General features: G+C 49.4%; 1 pseudogene; it reads right to left on the reverse strand.

The window, feature by feature from the left end:
• Nucleotides 1–233: 233 nt before the first annotated feature.
• Nucleotides 234–16,969, reverse strand: LOC118570322 (annotated as a pseudogene).
• Between the last annotated feature and the right edge of the window lie 3,215 nt (nt 16,970–20,184).

Here is a 20,184-nt window from a genome sequence, read left to right on the forward strand (position 1 = left end):
GCCCCCAGGCTACAGCTTGGGGGTGGCTCTGGCCAGATGCAGAGTCCACTGCTTCCTCAGGCTTTGTCCAGTTGCCCAAAGGGATAAAGGGAGAAGAGACAGGAAGGAAGTGCTGAAAACAGATCGTCAGTCCTTTTCCTACCTTGAGGAGGGCCTCCCTGTCTCCCAGGGTCACCAGCCCAGCATCTAGATATCCACAATGCTGGAGACAACCCCACAATGTCAGTCCTAAGTTGTCTATGTGTCCTGGGTATGCCCATTGGCCAGGCGCCCAGCTGCCTGGCTCCACAGGCCATTGGCGATGGCTGGCCCAGACCCTCAAGCCATCCTGTTCTTCAGCTGGGGACCTTCAGGAGCTGCCTTGTCATCAATACAGTCTTATTCTTCCACATCACTATGATGTCCTTTCCCATCTGTGAAAACAGATGATGCCAGAGCACAGAAAAGAGTGAGGAACTGTTAGGGACCAAGATGTCAGGAACCAAACATGAACCATAGAAAATACTAGCTAGGCCAAAGAACTACTCATAAGCCCCTTCCCAGAGCAGTAACCAGAGGCCTCCCAAGGTAAGAGAACATCCCACAGTCGGGTGCCATGACAACCGAAGATAAAGAGCATTCCAGGGTCAGGCAGTCTAGCAACAGAATATACTGCCCCTGACCAGTGACCTTAGCCGATATCTTGCAGGTGCACTATCTGCCTCACACGTCTTGCACCCCTTCCATGTTCTACACGCCCCTTTTCCCTTTCCCTCCTTCCTGCCCCTTCCCCCCTTATGCTATATAAGCCATGTGGAGAACAATAAAGATTGGTGGCTTGATCAGAATACTGTCTTGCTGCTGTCTCTTTGTGTCGCCCTGTCCCTTCCATTCTCTCCCACAGGATTGGTGGTCCCGTTGACACCCCGCTGGCCGGGGCATCTGGCGCCCAACGTGCGGCTCAACCTTTGCCTCGTCGGGAGTTGAACGTCCTTCTCCAGGAAAGTCCAGACGTCTGGTGGAGATTTAAAGTGATCACCCGTCGAGACCACCCGACTCGGCGTCCTGGTGATCCGGGGGATAGCGGGAAGGACGAGGTGAGTCTCAGCTATAGACTTTGCCATGGGACAGGGAACTTCTTCTCATGATTTGTTCGTAAAGGGCATTAAAGATGCCCTCCAGACACGAGGGATAAGGGTTCGTAAAAAAGACCTTAACAAATTCTTTAGTCACTTAGAGGACTGTTGTCCTTGGTTTCCCCCAAGAAGGAACAATTGATCAAAACCGTTGGAAAAAGGTGGGCGACTGCCTTAGGGACCACTACCGAGCCTTTGGCCCAGATAAAGTCCCTGTGATAACTTTTTCCTATTGGAACCTTGTTAATGATATTCTCAGGATCCAAAGGACCTCCCCCTCCCCTGACATTGAGTCGGTTATTTCTCAGGGAGAAAAAATCATGAAACAACAGTCTCACCCCCCCTCTCGCGCTGATTCACATCCTCCCCACTCCCCCCGACCCCCTTCATGAGTGCCCTCTATACAGGAGATTAAAAATATGGAAGAAGGAGTCCAATCACCCCCACCTCAGTCTATTTACCCCTCCCTCCAGGGTCTTGACCCAGCCCCCCTTAACGCTGGTGATGAGGCCGGTCTAAAAAAGGAGGCCGCCAACTTGGCCCCCCTAACCTCCCTCTCACAAAAGCCATCCCCAACAAAGAAAACATATAATCTTACTCAGCCCCCTCCTTATGATGCCCCCCTCACTGCCCCCATCTGTACCCCAGTCGTTGAGGCCCCTGCGGGTTCACTGCCAGCGCTCCCAATGCCGACCCCCGATGATCCAGAAATCCCCCCTAATCTCGTAACAGAGTTACAGCACCTGCAGGGCACACTTCGGGCCCGTAGACAACACCTGGCCCTTCTAAAGGAATTACGCTCCCTTGATCAGGAGCTCTCTGACCTCGCCCTGGGCGCTCCAAAGTCTCGGCCACTGCCCATCCCCTCGCTTAAAAAACCTCGGCCACAGCCAGTCTTGGCTTTTCCCGTTACCCGAAGCCAGGCGAGTGGATCGGATCCACCAAATCTGCCTGAGACGGAGGAGTTCCCTCCCCTTGAAGAGGAGGAGGGAGAGACCCCTCACGAAGAGGAGCCCCTGGTTACAGGCTCCGGGGCCGATCAGGGGCCCCCACCCAGGCAGTCTTACCAAAAACTTAGCTTTTGCCTTGTTGAGCGACTTAAATCAGCCTGTGCTCAGTATGGCCCCACCGCTCCCTTTACCCTTGCATTGCTTGAAAACCAGAGTGAGGCTTGGCTTACACCAAATGACTGGTATTTTTTGGCCCATACTGCCCTGTCTGGGGGAGATTTCGTCTTATGGAAAACTGACTTTTCAGAAAACTGCCGTGAGACGGCCCAGCGCAACGCTGATAACCCTTCCTCAAAACATTGGACCATTAATAAACTTCTTGGCAAAACTCCTTATGACAAAAACAAGGTTCAAGCCACTTTTCTGCCCGGCTTATTGGCCCAGATTCAGGTTGCTGGACTTCTAGCCTGGAAGCGGCTTCCCCAAAAAGGCACCACTACCACCTCATTGGCCAAGGTGCGTCAAGGACCAGATGAGCCCTATAGTGATTTTATATCTTGTCTCAATGACGCTGCTGAGCGCCTCCTGGGCTTGGGAGAAAGCGAGAATACATTTGTTAAACACCTCGCCTTTGAAAATGCAAACCCAGCCTGTCAGGAGGTCCTTTGCCCCCACAGAGATAGGGCTCCCCTTTCTGAATACGTCCGCCTTTGTGCGGGAGTTGGCTCCACCCACGCCATCGGTCTGGCTATTGGTACAGCCTTAAAGTCAATGGGCACCCAAGAATTAAGATTCCAACAAGGTCGCGTTTGTTTCTCCTGTAAACAACCGGGACATTTTGCGAGGGAATGCCCCAAGTGGATCCCTGCCCCCTCAGGGGGCACAGCCACAGTGCCCCAGCTCGGCATCACCACTCGGCCTCTACCAACCACCCCATGTCCTAGATATGGCCAAGGTTTTCATTGGGCGAGGGAATGTAAATCTAAAACCAATGTTCATGGTCGCCCGCTCCCTCCCCGCCTGTCGGGAAACTTTCTTCGGAGCCAGCCCCTGGCCCCTCCGCTCCGGGGAGTGCTCCATGGGGCTTCACAGGCCACTCCCCAACTGTCTGCTCCCTCCAACGGGCAACTCCAGGCAGCGCAGGACTGGACCTCTGTGCCGCCACCGACACAATACTAGATCCATTACAGGGCCCCCAGGTCATCCCTACTGGGATTTGGGGCCCCCTGGCCCCAGACACTCATGCCCTTATCTTTGGCCGTGCCTCGTCCACCTTAAAAGGTGTCCAGATCTACCCTGGAATTATTGATAATGACTATACAGGAGAGATTAAGATTTTGGCCTCAGCACTCCAGGGTCTTGTTGCCATCTCCCGTGGCACCTGCCTTGCCCGCCTGGTTACTTTCCCTGCGCTTTCCTCTGACAACCCCATTCAGTCCACCCAGCCCCGAGGAGCTGCTCAGATTGGCTCATCAGAGGCTTATTGGGTTCAGCCTATTTCTCACTCTCAACCCACACTTACCCTTAGACTAGATGGTAAAAAATTCCAGGGGATTTTGGATACTGGCGCTGATGCCACTGTAATCTCCCAAGACCACTGGCCCACCTCTTGGCCTCTTACCCCCTCCCTCACAGACCTCAAGGGCATAGGTCAATCCAGTAACACCCTCCAATCCTCTAAAGTCCTGGCCTGGACAGATGAAGAGGGTAATCAGGGTACTGTCACCCCCTTTGTGGTCCCTGGGCTCCCTGTCAACCTTTGGGGTTGAGATATTCTCTCCCAAATGAAGGTCATCCTCTGTAGCCCAAATGAGGTGGTTACCCAACAAATGTTACGCATAGGCTTCACTCCAGGAAAGGGTCTCGGTAAATTTCAACAGGGCCAAACTCAACCCATCTTTCGTAATAATAAAACAGATAGACTTGGTCTTGGCTTTGAGGGTTTTTAATTGAGGCCACTGCTCCCCCTGTACACCATGCAGATAAAATCACTTGGCTTACCCAAGAACCTGTATGGGTAGACCAGTGGCCTCTGCCACAAGAAAAACTACAGGTGGCAGAGATGTTGGTACAGGAACAGCTCGCTGCCGGTCATATTGAACCATCCAATTCCCCCTGGAATACGCCCATCTTTGTCATAAAGAAAAAATCTGGGAAATGGAGACTCCTCCAAGACCTGCGAGCCATTAATAAGGTTATGCAGCCCATGGGCGCCCTCCAACCAGGCATGCCCTCACCCATCGCCATCCCCGAGGCCTATCATAAAATGGTTATTGATTTAAAAGATTGCTTCTTTACCATTCCCCTACACCCTGATGATCGAGCTTATTTTGCCTTTAGCCTCCCTCGGGTTAATTTTCAGGGCCCCATGCTCCGTTTTCATTGGTGCGTCTTACCCCAGGGGATGGCAAATAGCCCGACTCTCTGCCAAAAGTTCGTGTCCCAGGCAGTAGATCCCATACGCCAAAAATGGCCCTCTACTTATATCTTGCATTATATGGATGACCTTCTTTTGGCTGCCCCTAGCTCCTCCATTCTAGAAGCAACCTTCCAAGATCTGTCACAGGCTCTTTGTGCTGCTGGCTTACAGCTTGCCCCTGATAAGATCCAGCGCTCTGAGCCCTTTAGTTATCTGGGACTTGAATTACATACCAATCGAGTCTTGGTCCCGCGCATCCAGCTGCGCACAGATAACCTTACCACCCTTAATGATTTTCAAAAACTTCTCGGGGACATTCAATGGCTTCGGCCATACCTAAAACTCCCTACTGCTGATCTTCTACCCCTCTATGACATTCTTCGGGGCCCCAGCGAGCCCACCTCCCCCCGTCAATTGACCCCAGCTGCTCACAAGGCTCTATCTTTAATCACCAAAGCCATTTCCTCCCAAGCCTCTTTTCAGATTGATTATTCCCTCCCGCTGGTTTTTGTTGTCTTATCCACTCCCCATGTGCCCACAGGGGTCCTTTGGCAGAGTTCTCCTTCTACCTTAAGGGCCCAGGATAAACTTAAGGGTCATTCCCTTTTATGGATTCATATGCCTGCCAGTCATACTAAAGTCATTCCCACCTATCCCCAACTTGTTTCTTCCCTAATCATGCGTGGCCGCCAGACCTCACGTCAGATTTTTGGTAAGGACCCCGATTCCATCTTAACCCCCTACACCCGCGAACAAACTCAATTTTTATTTCAGACACTGGATTGTTGGGGTGTTGCCTTTTCAGGGTTCCTGGGCCTTCTTGACAATCACCTCCCCGATGACCCAGTCCTTCATTTTGCATCCACTCATCCCTTTATTTTCCCAAAAGTCATTTCCCCTAGCCCCTTGCCTGAGGCCCCGACCGTTTTTACAGATGGGTCAGCCAATGGCACTGCAGCTTATGCCTTTCAAGGTCGCTCGTTTCCCTTCCCTTCGCCCTTTCGTTCAGCTCAGCTGGTTGAACTTTTTGCTGTTTTACAGGTTTTTCAGAATTTCCATGATTCCCCCCTTAACATTTATACTGATAGTGCATATATCGCTCATTCGATACCCCTTCTTGATACAGCCCCCTTCATTAAACCCACCTCTAATGCCACTCCCCTTTTCGCTCAAATTCAACAAAAACTTAGAGAACGCTCCCATGCTGTTTTCATTGGCCACATTCGTGCTCACGGGGAGCTTCCTGGACCCCTCACGGAGGGAAATGCTTTGGCAGATAAAGCCACTCGACAGGTTTTTCCAGTGCTGCAGGAGCCCATCCTGTTGGCTTCTCACGCCCACCGCCTCCACCATCTTAATGCCAAAACCCTTCGATTAAAGTTCAAAATCACAAAACAACAAGCTAGAGAGATAGTTAAACAATGCCCTTCTTGTGTAGTTTCCCATCCTGTCCCCCATGTTGGAGTTAACCCCCGAGGGCTCTTGCCTAATATGATCTGGCAAATGGATGTTACACATGTTCCCGACTTCGGCAGACAAAAATATCTCCATGTTTCTGTTGATACATTCAGCGGTTTTATTTTTGCCTCCCCTCATACTGGTGAGGCCGTCAAGGATGTTATTGCTCACCTCCTGGTCTGCTTTTCTACTTTGGGTGTCCCCAAACACATAAAAACGGACAATGGCCCGGCCTACACCAGTGGAGGACTTAAACGGTTCCTCCAACAATTTGAGATCTCTCACACTGTTGGTATTCCTTATAACCCTCAAGGTCAGGGCATTGTAGAACGAGCCCACCAGACCTTAAAAACCTGGCTCTCTCGATTAAAGATGTCCGAGCTTTCCTTTGTCTCCCCCCGAGACCGCCTGAGCCATGCTCTCTTTGTCCTTAACTTCCTCACCCTGGATGGTGAAGGTCGATCAGCAGCTGACCATCATTGGCACCCCTCAGCAGATGCCAGTCACCCTTTGGCCATATGGCGAGACCCCCTTACAGGCGTTTGGAATGGTCCAGATCCTGTACTTATCTGGGGCCATGGCTCTGCTTGCATCCTTGATCAGGCACATGATGCCCCATGCTGGCTCCCTGAGCGCCTGGTCCGATCTGTAAATTTACCTAACATTCCCAGGGGACAGGCTGCTCCCCCTGAGGACTCTCCTTCTTCTCTTTCAGATGCTAAAGCTACCATCAAAGACTGAGACCTCAAAGAGATGGAGATCACCCACAAAGCTGCCCATTGTGAGTCAGCTGGCTGCCTGGGGTCTCATACTTCTCCTCCTGAGCGACAAGATGTCATCTGGCAAACCTCCCTAGTCACCCCTGGCCCTTGGTGGCCAGACCTGTTTCCAGACCTCTGTAAGCTCGCATCAGGCTCTACGGCCCCTTGGGGTCTAGAAAGTGACTCCCCGCCTCCCCACACACCACCTAACCGCCCCCTACAGGCCCGTGCCCCGCCTGGATGTAGCAACGCCTTCCGTCGATCCCGCCTCACTAGGCCCACCCTCTATGTCTGCCCTGGTTACCATCGTCCCCGCTCGAGTCATTACACTTGTGGTGGTCGCCCTGAGCGCCATTGCAAGGCCTGGGGCTGTGAAACCACCGGTGATACATACTGGGGCCCTTCCTCGTCCTGGGACTTTATAACTGTTAGGGCCAATTACTCCCGCCCTAAGAATCCCTGGACTATTAGACCTGAGTGCGTTAATTCATGGTGTCATCCTCTTAGGATCCGATTTACTGACCCCGGAAAGAAGGCTACCAGTTGGGAGCGGGGCTACGAATGGGGCCTCTTACTCTACCAAGATGGCCATAATTCAGGTGTCATCTTCTTCATCAAACTTTTAAAACAGCCTGTTAATTCCCCTAATGCTGTTGCCATAGGTCCCAACTCTTTTCTTGGCAACAATGATTTTCCTACAACCAATATATCTCAGACATCCATGGGTTTTTCTCCCACGTTCCCACCTCCCCCACCAACTACCAAAGATATGATTACCACCCTTATCACAAAAACCTACCAGGTACTTAATACCTCCAAGCCTGATTTGGTTGACTCCTGCTGGCTTTGCTATCATTCTGCCCCACCATTTTATGAAGGAGTGGCTGTTGATTTAGATTTCTCCCTAACCACTGACCCACATGATTGTCGCTGGCAACAGCCACCCACATCTCGCCTTACACTCTCCCAAGTTATGGGCTCAGGCCGCTGCCTTGTCACCCAAGGCGCTATCATTCCCCCTGTTTATCAACCACTTTGCAATGTCACAGACAACCTAAGTACTTCCCTTAAGTCTGGATATCTTCTCCCTGCCAATGATACTTGGTGGGCCTGTACTGATGGCCTAACACCATGCATTTCTCTTCATTTAAATAATCCCTCTGCCCCCTTATTTTGCATATTGGTTCAGCTTATCCCTAGGCTAACCTATTATTCTCCAGATCAATTCTCCAGAAGATGGGAAGAGAAGACTCTGGCAGAGACAGCTGCCCTCGCACCCCCCCATCGCTTGAAAAGGGAGCCTGTGACTGCAGTCACTTTAGCCGTGCTCCTGGGGGTGGGGGCTGCAGGGGCCGGTACGGGCATAGCCTCCCTGGTCTTATCTAATCAACATTATTCAGAGCTTAGAATTTCCATAGATGAAGATATAGCACAGCTTGAGAGAGGCATTTCCGCCCTTGAATCCTCCCTCACCTCCCTTTCAGAGGTGGTCCTTCAAAACCGCCGAGGGCTTGACCTCCTCTTTTTACAGCAAGGAGGCCTCTGTGCTGCTCTTAAGGAAGAGTGTTGCTTCTATACTGATCACACAGGAGTAGCAAGAGATAGCATGGCTAAGGTCCGTGAAGGCTTAGAGAAGCGCAAAAAAGAAAGGGACCAAGAGTTAGGCTGGTTCCAAAATTGGTTCTCTGCATCTCCCTGGCTAAGCACCCTCCTGCCGTCCCTCCTGGGACCCTTGGTTGGCCTCATTCTTGTCTTGACATTCGGCCCTTGGGCTTTGTCTCGACTAACTCAATTTGTGCGCAGTCAGCTGGCTGAACTTCAGGCAAAACAAATTCAGGTTCATTACCATCACCTTGACCTCCGTGAACGAGGTCTCAATGAACCAGATACAGACTCCATATCAGCACAGACCCCTCTGCCCAGGGGAGGATGCACCTGTGCCTGGGAGCTGGAGCCCACTGCTTAGGGGATTGAGGGTGCAGCTGGGACTGCAGAAGGCAGGGAGACTAAAGTGCTCCACCATCCTGGGTGCCTTGGATGACATGCTCCATTGCACGGCGGTTATGCAGACCCTATACTCTTCCCTCCCGGATTAAAACCCGCCCCCTGTAAAAAACTGCATTGTTCCAGCTTCCTTCGGGACATGTGGGGATGCCTACATGAACCGATTGATTAACAAAAGAACTCAAACTCAACAGGGATGGAGCCTCTGTCACCCCTCCCCCATCATGGCAAAAGATTTGGGCCTCCTTTCTTTGTTTTGCTATATGTATAGAAGGGGGAGATGTTAGGGACCAAGATGTCAGGAACCAAACATGAACCATAGAAAGTACTAGCTAGACCAGAGAACAAGTCATAAGCCCCTTCCCAGAGCAGTAACCAGAGGCCTCCCAAGATAAGAGAACATCCCACAGTCGGGTGCCATGACAACCGAAGATAAAGAGCATTCCAGGGTCAGGCAGTCTAGCAACAGAATATACTGCCCCTGACCAGTGACCTTAGCCGATATCTTGCAGGTGCACTATCTGCCTCACACGTCTTGCACCCCTTCCATGTTCTACACGCCCCTTCTCCTTTTCCCTCCTTCCTGCCCCTTCCCCTCTTATGCTATATAAGCCATGTGGAGAGAAATAAAGATTGGTGGCTTGATCAGAATACTGTCTTGCTGCTGTCTCTTTGTGTCGCCCTGTCCCTTCCATTCTCTCCCACAGGATTGGTGGTCCCGTTGACACCCCGCTGGCCGGGGCAAGGAACACTGGGCCAAGGAGGGGCAATGGGAGCTGACCCTGTCAGGCCTCCATACCTGACCCTTCCTCAGGAAACTGCTGATCATGCGCAAGATGAGGCAGAACCAGTACACACGAAGAATCTGCAGCATAACCAGGATTACATTAAGGTAGTAGTACCCAAAGAAGGGGCCCGAGCTCTTGATGGAGTCAAATAGAGTGGAGTAGATGACCCTAAAGCAGGAAGTAGGAAGGAGTTTCACCAATCAGTACAGGTCCCCATTCTAGGAACTTGCATGGACTGTCTGTGCTCCTGAACCTCCATGGTGACCCCTTCTGAGATGGTATCTCTCTTCACCTGCTTATACTGTCAGTGGAACATGCAAGTTTGCCAACTGGCCTTTCTGCACCACAAACTCCAAGGAAGTAACAAGTGTCCTACTGACCCTCCTAGGTGACCCTTTATGATTACTCAACGCTCCTTAGATACACAGTAACTCTTTATATTAACCTGAGACCTACCTACTCATCTAACAGAGCCACTGGATGCCAAAGACAATGTTCCTGAACCCACTGTTCCTGCATCTCTACCCTCTTGCCAACTGACCACAGCTCTAGCCATATCACCTCTTTGCAAGGCCACAGCTCTTATTTCCTACACACATCCTTTTCCATCAAAACCAACCCTGTCATTTCATAGTCAAGAAAGAAAAATCCAACCACACACCCTTTATCAATCTTTGTTCCTGGCTACTTCCTTTCTTTTCCCCTTGAGGCTCTTGTGCCTTCTAGTAGCCCAAATGCCTGTCCCTGCTCCCTCCTACTGCCTTTTCTGCCTCCTCTTCCTCCACACTCATCCCCCTTCCTCCTCCTTGCCTTCCTCACTCCTCCACACTTATCACCTTCTTCTCTCTTCTCCCTAATCCACACTCACCTCCCACCTTCCTCTTCTTCCTCCACACTCCTCCTACAACTCCATCTTCTTCACCAACTTCCACTTCCTTCTTTATTCTTTCCTTTTGTCTTTTCTTTTTTCTTCTTCCTTTCCTCCTTTCATTTTCACCTTTTATTCCATCTTTTCCTCTGTCTTCTCCCTTTACTTTCTTTCATTTCTCCTTCCTTCTCTCTCTTCCCTCCAACTCCCTCAACTCTGCACCTAACAGGCACCAGCAAGCTCTTTACCACTGAACTTTGCTACAACTCCAGTCTTTACCTCTCATAACTTCTCCATCAGTCTCCAAGCAACATCAGAGAGCTCTGGGAACTGGCTTGTATCCACACCCAGATGACACTCGCTGCCTAGCCTCCTGCTGCAAATGCCTAACACAAGCTGGCTACTTCTGCATTTATACCACCATCCTTCCAGAAAGTCTGCCTAACATGCTATCTGCCTCCCCTATGACTGTGAAGGAGCATGGGCCCCTCAAAACCAGCACAAAGCAGCTGAGCCCCTGGTGTTCCTGTAGTTTTTTCTTGGCCCTGATGATATCTCCTTGTCTTCTTTTCTCACCTGCTCTGGTTTTCTGCCCTCAGCCCTCCTTGGCTCCCACCTCCCTTCAGATAACATCCAGTAGGTTCCTTCATTACTTGTCCTGGTCACCTACCTACATTCACCTTATTCTCTCTGTTCCAACCACATGAGCTTGTTTCTGTTCTTCCAACACTGGAACACTATCTAGCCTTGGATCCTCTGCATATGCTGTTCCTGTCACCTGGACCACCTTCCTCTATGGTCACTATGGTTCTTGAGCCCCATTCACTCTCTATGTACAACAGCTATCAGTGAAACATCCCTGCAGAAGGGCTCCTCCATGGCCAGTTACCCACAGACCTGCGTCCTGCACACTTCTGAGCTTTATCTTCTTTTCAGTGCTATCATCCCTTGTGCCTTGTGGTCTGTTCGTTTGCCTATCTATCCTTTTTCTCGCCCACATCAGTTAGCTCCAGGAGGGCAGGCATCTGCATTGCTATCTGATATTTCTTCATCCCAACATATTCCAGAGGCTTAACAAATATCAAAGAAATATTTACTAGTGACCAGGCACTCAGACAGCCTCCTCCTCTCTTGCTGTTCTGGAGTGCACTGCATTGTGCTGCACGCAGTTTCTGTTTCTCTTACCTCTGGGCCTTTGCATATGCTGTGCTCTGAGTCAGGCACGCCATTTCCTGCCGCCTGGAAAATTTCAGCCAATACCTTCAGTTCCCTGGTGTAGGGCACCAGGGGTGAGGCCTGCCTGGATCCTGGACACACCCTCCCATCTCCCTAGCCCTCAGGACTCACTGGGTGGGGAAGAGTATGAGGTGAGTGTAGAAGAAGACTAAGGAGAAGACGATGAAGAGAGCGTTGCACACTTGTCGAGAGTGGGTATAGTTGAACACCTACAAGCCTGGGGAAAGCAGCAAAGAGAAATAGGCTCAGGACCAAGAACCCATGGAAAGTGGTGATCCTCAACTTGGGGACAAGAAGCTATAAGGTGAGGTCAAGTAAACTGAGGTAAGGCCGTATCTTCAGAACTACCTAGGAAGGGCAAAGAATGAAGAGTGGCAGAGACAAGACAGAGACAGAATATTTCATCTCCAGGGAAACTGGGGCATCGTGCCTCTAGTCCCCCAAAGGCGAGGAGGGGCAGGGCCTCATATCCAAATGAGTCAGACAGGAACAGGGATTTCCTGTCCCAGACAGACCAAGAGGGAACCGGCTTATGTTGCTGGGAAACTAAGAGGGAGGGCAAGTTTTCACCTCCCAGAGAGGTTGAAGGGGACAGGGCCTCATCTCCCTAGCAGATTAGGGGAGGCAGGGCCTCATCAGATAGCCCAGCTGTGGCAGGAAAAGAGCAGGGCTGGCAGGACAAGTGTGGAGGTGAACCCACCTCCAGCAGGTAGTAGAGCAATCATGCAGCAGCAGTGCCACAGAGCCAATATGCAACAAGTTGGAGCTGTAGGAGAAGGCTATCAGCCCACAGTCACAAAGTGGTGCACCACCTGCTCCTTGAAGTCCTGCCAAAGACAGTGGGTCACCACTGGGACAAGCTTCTGTGGCTGGAAGGCCACATGCCTGAAAGCAAGCTTTTTCAGGATACCGTAAGGCCTCTGGACCCCATACTTTCTGCCAGGAATCAGGGGCACCTCATGGTACAATGTTGAGGCCAATTCATCCCACTTCAGCCCCTTCCCCAGAGATTAGAAGGCATCTCCACACATCCAGCTGTGGTTCATAACTCACCTTGAGTTTGATGTCAAAGGGCAAAGTGATTAGCTTTGAAATGTAGAAGCCCAGCTTCACAAGGTACCACCAGTACAGGGCCACATTCAGTGTCTACAGCAAGGTAAGGAAAGATTAGCTGTGAAGTGTGGAGGCTCCTGCCTGGAAGGGACTTGATGGAGATTCTCCTAGGTTTCCCAAAACCTGGACACTTTAATACCAGTAAGTGAGCAAAGCATGCACTCTCCATACCTGGAGGTCATCCAGAATAGTCGTCTGGAGCAGCTCTTGGTCTTATTTTCTGCCCTCTACAGAAGAATCAAAGAGTTTGGAGTGGAGTGTCCTCACATCCAAAGTACAGAGAAGAATGGAATCTCACAGCCCAGAGAGGTCCTTCATGGCCCAGAAAGTTGAGGCAAAGCTTCAAGTCCCAGAAGACCAAAGAGACTAGGCATCATAGCCAAAGGAGTGAGGGGTGTGTGTGGGGGTCACATCCCTGGTAAGTTAAAAAGGACTCATCTTATCTGCCTGGAACACTGAAAAGGAGTGATGAGGCCTCATGTACCAGGGAAGTTTTGAGAGTTGGGATCTCATCAAGAATACTAGAAAGAATGGACCCTTAGCACCTAGGCAGGCTGTGAAAGGCCAGGCATTACCACTCAGGCAGGAAGGAGAGGGTAGCTTCATGATCCAAACAGCTAAGAAGGGCATGCCCTCATCATATAGGCAGGCAGTGGGTCTCTTTTGCCTGTGACCACAGGAACTGAGTTTCTCCACAGTCCATTTGCCACTCACCTGGTATGGATAATTTTCCCAGCACAATGCTGGTGTCCACAACCATGGCTCCTATGAAGGAACAAAGAATCTAAAACTCTCCAAAGGCAAAAGGTAGCTTCCTACCCTGGATCTGAACCCCCCACTACCAGGGCTTCCACAGGGTTCTACATACCGATTCCACTCTGCCTTGCTTTTATATTTTCAAGCAAGGGTCTCACTATGTAGCTCGCAGTGCCTTCAAATTCACCATTCTTCTGCCCACAACTCCTGAGCGTTAAGACTGATGGTTGGTTTTAGCTGTCAACTTGACACAATTGAGAATCACCTGAGAAGGTGGTCTCAATGAGGGATTGTCTAGATTACGTTGGTCTGTGCGCATAACTACATGAGAGATTTTTCTAATTTGGGTTAACTGTGGCTAGCACTATTTCATGAAGTGGGCCTTGGACTGGATGAAAAAGAGAGTGAGCTGAACACTAACATATACATATTCCTTACTGTCTGTTTCTGATTATGGATGTAACCAACCCCCTCAAGCTACTTCCCCGCTATGATGGACTGTAGCCTGGAAGCATGAGCTAAAATAAATCCTTTCTCCCTTGAGCTGCTTTTATCAGGATATCCATTATAGCAACAGAACAAAGTGGGACAGCATGCTCTCTCCACCATAGCCCAGCTCTGTCTCTGCTCCCGTGTTCCAGCTCTGCCTCCCACTCTTCCCTAGCAGATTCATCTGGATATTCTATTACAGCAACAGAACAAAGTGGGACAGCATGCTCTCTCTACTATAGTTCAGCCCTTCTCTCTCCTCCCCTGTTCCAGCTGGCCAGCTCCTGGTGCACAGCAGGTCTTCAGTAAGCACCTATAGAAGCTTGTGAGACAGGTGACCCTCAGGTTTACTCACATGGTAGAGTATAGGGATGCCACCCATGAAGGAACACAGATAGAAGACAAACTTCCAGCTGCAGTGAGGGAGGAAGCTAGTGAGGCAGCTGCCAAAAGCAGTGTCCAGGCCTCAGAGGTGGAGCTTCATCTGCCAGGGAGACTGAAAAAGGGTTAGGCTTCACATCTCAGGGAGTCTGGGAAGGAAAGGACCTCAAGTAACATGGAAGCTAGGAGGGATGAAGCCTCAACACCCAGGCAGGCTAGGAAGAGTGGGGCCTTATCAATCAAACAGACTTTACCTCCCCTGTATCCCACAATTACCTAGCTTCACAGAATTTCTTGGACAGGCAAGGCCAATCCTGGTTCTGACGTCTCCTGAACCAGTGTTGAGTCTGTTGCAGTGTGAGACCACACTAGGCAGCCAGGAGGACCATCTGGGTCTGAGGAGAGGGAATGAGAGAGAAGGGTTACACAGGCCTAGTGCTGGTGGTCTCCTACCCTTGTCCCCAGATGCATGGCTCCCACTTAGATTCCCTCCTTGCCTGAAGCTCAAGATCTTTGCCACAGAGTCATATCCACTATACTAAGAGGAAAAAGAAGGGGAAGGTGGAGAGACTTCCAAAACACTGGCCCTGTTTGTAGAATACACCAGTCTGGTATCAAGAATGAGGCAGGAGAATGGGGGATATAGCTCTATGGTGCTTGCCTAGTATTAAGAAAGTCCTGGGTTCATCCCCAGCACAGAGGAATAGCATTTATGAGGATGAGAAACCGATTTTCCTGCAGCCACTTGGGGGCCGAGTCTCACCATTCCCCCTGGTTAATTTTTATTGTCAAAATGACACCACCAAGAGTCAGCTGGGAAGAGGGCACCTCAACATTGCCCAGATCAGCTTGGCTTCTGGCCATGTCTTTGTTGAATTGTCTTGATTATGACTGATGGTGGTAGAGCTGTGTTAAGAAATCTGGCTGAGCCCAAGCCAGAGAGAGCAAACCAGTAAGCAGTGTTCCTCCATGGCCTCTGCTTCATTTCCTGCCTCAATTTCCTGTCCTCATTTCCCTCTGTGATGGCCTGTTACCTGAAAGTGTGAGCTGGAATGAACCCTTTCTTCTCCAACTTGCATTAGATGTTTAGCACAGCAACAGAATGCAGACTAGTCCACAACCCCAGGCAGGCATTTAGCTCTCTGCTCCATAGAAGCTACCCTGCCAGATGGGCACTTGGGAGGCAGAGGCAGATGGATCTCTGTGAGTTCAAGGCCAGCCTGCTCTACAGTGCAAGTTCAAGGACAACCAGGATTACACAGAGGAACCTTGTCTCAAAAAATTTAAAAAAAGAGCTACTGTATACCCAGCCAGGATAGGGCTTTCATGTCCTGGAAGACCAGGAGGAGCAGGGCCTCATGTCCCAGAAAGACTAAGAAAGGACAGGTTCAAGCCTTGAGACCTTTAGAGAAAGGCTCCCCTAGGTCCCAGGGAAACCAGAAAGGGAGGGGCTTCTTAACCCAGGAAGCCTGGAAAGGGCAGATCCTCATGGCTGGGGGGTGGGGGCGGATGAGGCGTGTGACCTCATACTGCAGAAAAGAAAAGAGGGGTGGGGCTTCAATACCTAGAGAACTGGAGACTAGGAAGGGCAGACTCTTGCTGGGAGGGAAGTGGTTTCAAACCCCAAGGAATCTGAGAAGGATGGGACTGGTCCACTGCTCTCAGCACAGCTGGGAGAGTTGGGGCCTTGAATTACCAGGAGACAGAGGGGTCACACGTACCAGGGAATCTGTGGACTCAGGTTAAATGTAGCATGGGGGTACTTATCAGAGGTCCCTGTCCCACCTCCAATAAGGGCCACATACAGCTTCTATTCCCAGGTTCCAGGAATCCCACCATGTGGATGTCAAGAGAATGTGGGGGGCTCACCTCTATGGGTCTCTGCCCATCTTGAGGAAGTATTTTTCCAGCTGAATTGGGCTGCATCTGCCTTTGGATTTGATCCTGTATACCCATACACTGGCTCAGTGGCAAGGCCACAAATCTGGGTGCAATGGAGACAGAACCCAGTAGAACTCAAATGAAAGGAATGTGACTCCAGCAGGAGGGAAGGAGGAAAGGAAGGGATCCTGAGGTTTAGGCAAGCCTCACCAGCAATTATGGTTTAATTATGTCTGAACAGAGAGTTTGGAAACCCAGAGCCAAAATGCCCATGCAGGCATGAAATTTTTTACCACTACTCTCAGCCACAATCTCTGGACCAAACATAGGAAAAGATGTTAGCATCGTATTCTGGATAGGGCTGTTCAGGCCATCTCACAGGGAACCCAGGTTCCTTTATCCATCCTCAAGCAGAATGAAAGTCCTCTGTGTCTTGGTGATCTGAGTCTTAGTCTCCCTGCATTAGGCTCCTCAGGGGAGGGACACGTCCTGCTACCTGTGAAATCTGATACTCTATAATCCCTACTCCAGCAAAGGCACCTGGTTAATCTGTCCCCCATTGCCCACAAGGGGGTGCCCCAAGACCACAGATGGAGACTGAACTCCATCTTCAGGATTCTAGCACTTTAACTTCACTTAAGCAAACCTGAGGCCCTGATCAATCTAGTAAAGAACTCCTGTTAGACTCCACTGTGGTGGAGACCAGTCTTTATTGAGTACTTACCCTCGGCCAAACATGGAGGAGTCCATGTTATGACCAGGCTAACTTTAGCACTGTTACCATGTTTCCTTGCTTATTTGCTTGTTTGCTTGTTTGTTGTCTCTCTATCTAGCCCAGGCTATCCACAAACTGGCAATCCTCATGCCTCAGCCTTCCAAATGCTGGGATTACAGGCCTATACCACCATGCCCAGCCTAAGATCACCACTTAAATGTGAAAATACACCCATCTGGGCTCCAGTGGTGAAGTTGGAAACAGTACCACCCTAGTCTCCTATGCTGGTTTGAAACAAAATGGCCCCCAATGGAAGTGGCACTATTAGGAAGTGTGGCTTTGTTGGAGGAAGTGTCTTACTGTGGGGGTGGGCTTGGTGGTTTCATATATGCTCAAGTCACACCCAGTGTCTCAGTTTACTTCCTGTTGCCTGCAAGAGGTAGGCTACTCGACTACTTCTCCAGCACCATGTCTGCTTGCAAGCCACCATGTTGCATCATGATAATGGACTAAACCTCTGAAAATGTAAGCCACCCCAATTAATTGTTTTCCTTTATAAAAGTTGCCATGTTCATGGTGTTTCTTCACAGCAATAGAAACCCTAACACATCTTCCATTCCTATTTTCATGCAGACATCTTAGAGCTGTATATGGCAGAGAAGATTTCAGAAGAAATATATAAGGGACCTGGGGAGATAATTCAGTAAGGATATTTACCACACAAGTATGGGGACATGAGTTCAAATACCCAGCACTCACATGAAAACCTGAGTATGGCCATATGCCTGCCTCTCTGGAGGATGGGGGTGGAGGGGAAGAAAGGAGGATCAGTGGAGCTTGCCAGCCACCCTGTCAGAAGATGAGAGTGATAGAGGCCAGATAATGTCCTCCTCTGATTTTATGTAAGTGTGTGTGTGTGTGTGTGTGTGTGTGTGTGTGTGTGTGTAATTCAGGTTGACCAGATGTCTGTGTGATTTTTTTTTTAAGGAGGTTGACCAGTTGGCCTTTTCTTTAGACAGACAGACAGACAGACAGACAGACAGACAGATTTTTTAAAATTAAGTTAGGAAGTAGAGTCGAATAATTAGCTTTTTTTTGTTTGTTTTTCTTTCTTTCTTTTTTAATCTTAAAGGGATGATATTGACCAGTAGGCCTTGTGAGGTTATTTTTTTCTTTTAATTATACACACACACACACACACACACACACACACACACACACACATAATATTCAGGTGGACAAGTTGGCTGTGTGAGGGTTTTTTGTTTGTTTTTCTTTTGTTGTGTTTTGTTTTTGTTTTTGTTTTTTAGATTAAGATGGAGGTTGATCTAACTTTTATAAAGTTAGGAAGGGTAGTGAAGAGGCAGTCGGGTGGTCGACATTTTTTCTTTGTTGTTATTGTTGTTGTTGTTATTGTTGTCTCAAATACATATAACCAGTGTAAGGAAGAAGAAAAATAAATGATCAGGAAGTCAACCAGCCTTCTGCTGCCTTTATTTTTTACTGTGTGTATACGTGTGTGTGTGTATGCAAGAGAGACAGATGCATGCACACACACACTCATCTTCTCTCTGTTTTGTTTTATTTGTTAGACCTGTCCTGGAAACGTAACTTGCAAAGAAGAACAGGCTGGCCTCCAACTCACTTGTGCCAGGATTAAAGGTGAGTGTCAACACACCCAGCTGCAAAGCAGCTTCTGACTTTTTATTTGATGTATCGTTCAGTGCTGGTTGAACTGGATGGATGGATGGGATGAATGGATGGATGGATGGATGGGATGTACACACACACACACACACACACACACACACACACACACACGACACAGATGTTGTGGGGAGGTGGAGAATTGTGGTGAGAAGGGTACTGGCTGCCCCTCAGCAAATTCAAGTTCAAAGTGTTCAAATAAAACCATTCACTTCATTTCATTTCATTTATTTTCTTCTGCTCCATAGATAGACCAGGCTGGATCCACTTGCCTCTGAGACTAACTACACACCAGCCAGTCTGGACCGACTGCAACTGCCCTTCTTCTCCAAGTCATGAATTACACATACAAAAGAATAAACTTTGTCATTTCCACATAGGAAGACATCCCTTCCCCTACAACCCAACCTATTTGCCCTCTTCCATGGTATACTCAATAAAAAAAATAAGTGAATGGATAAATAAATAAACCAACAAATCAAAAGTTCCCGGTTGTTTATTGACTTTTAATTTCATTTGAGCTGCATGATTCCTGAAATCCCCATCCCCACCCTCAGCTTATGGCTGTGTGTGTGTTAGTGGGTGTGTTTTAGAAGTCACTGTCCTGTGAGGTTGTTGTGTTGTGACACACACCCTCCACATTGTTCCAACTCCTGGGCAGATAGCCCCGCCTGCCAACTGACTGAAAAAACAATACACTTAGATATAGGTTTTTGGAAATGTTAATAGAGTGGAAAACAACACACACCCAGCTTCCTGCCACCTCAACAAGTTCAAGGTAGGATATGGACATATTTATTATATGATTGTTTTAGGGTAAATCAGTCATCCTGTCTTTCTTCAAATTGACGGGTCATCATCAAACAGGGTTCTCTCTCTCTCTCTCTCTCTCTCTCTCTCTCTCTCTCTCTCTCTCTCCCTCCCTCCCTCCCTCCCTCTCCCCACCCCCTGCCTTTCTCCTGCTCTTCCTCTCTCCCTCCTTTCATCCATCATGTGGCACAGGATGTCACATGATGGCTGAGAGAAGTACTCTTTCAGAAAGAGTGTTATCAGGAAGAGAATCATTCCTGAATAACAGATGTCCAAGCAAGTAACATCTCAGATGATTTCTTTTGGAAGCTTGGAGGAATTTTGTTCCTCTTTGTTGACCTTCCTCTTCGCAGACCAGACACTGGTTAGAGTCAGTCCACTTCCCCACAAACAAAAAAGGTTTCCTGGGATCTAGTTGACCTTGGAGAGTGGGCCAGTAGTGGGTGGGGTGGAGACAGTCTCTCCAAGAGTGGTTATGAAACACCTACAGACCTAGAGAGGTTCGGGTTGCACCGGTATGGTTTTTAATGAATGTTTAATCTCCAGGTAATTTTAGCCAGGCAGAAATTAAGTGCTTTAAAACCCCATAACCCTATTAGCTGGAACCCCCTTTTCCTAACCTCGATATATTGCCTCAGTCCAGCCACAGCAGCCTGGGGAAGGGGCTGCTGCAGCATCTCAAAGAAATGAAGTGTCTGACTACCAGATGAGTTCCTTTCACATGAGTGGCAGG

Source organism: Onychomys torridus, chromosome 19 (genome assembly GCF_903995425.1).
Source record: "Onychomys torridus chromosome 19, mOncTor1.1, whole genome shotgun sequence".
NCBI lineage: Eukaryota > Metazoa > Chordata > Mammalia > Rodentia > Cricetidae > Onychomys > Onychomys torridus.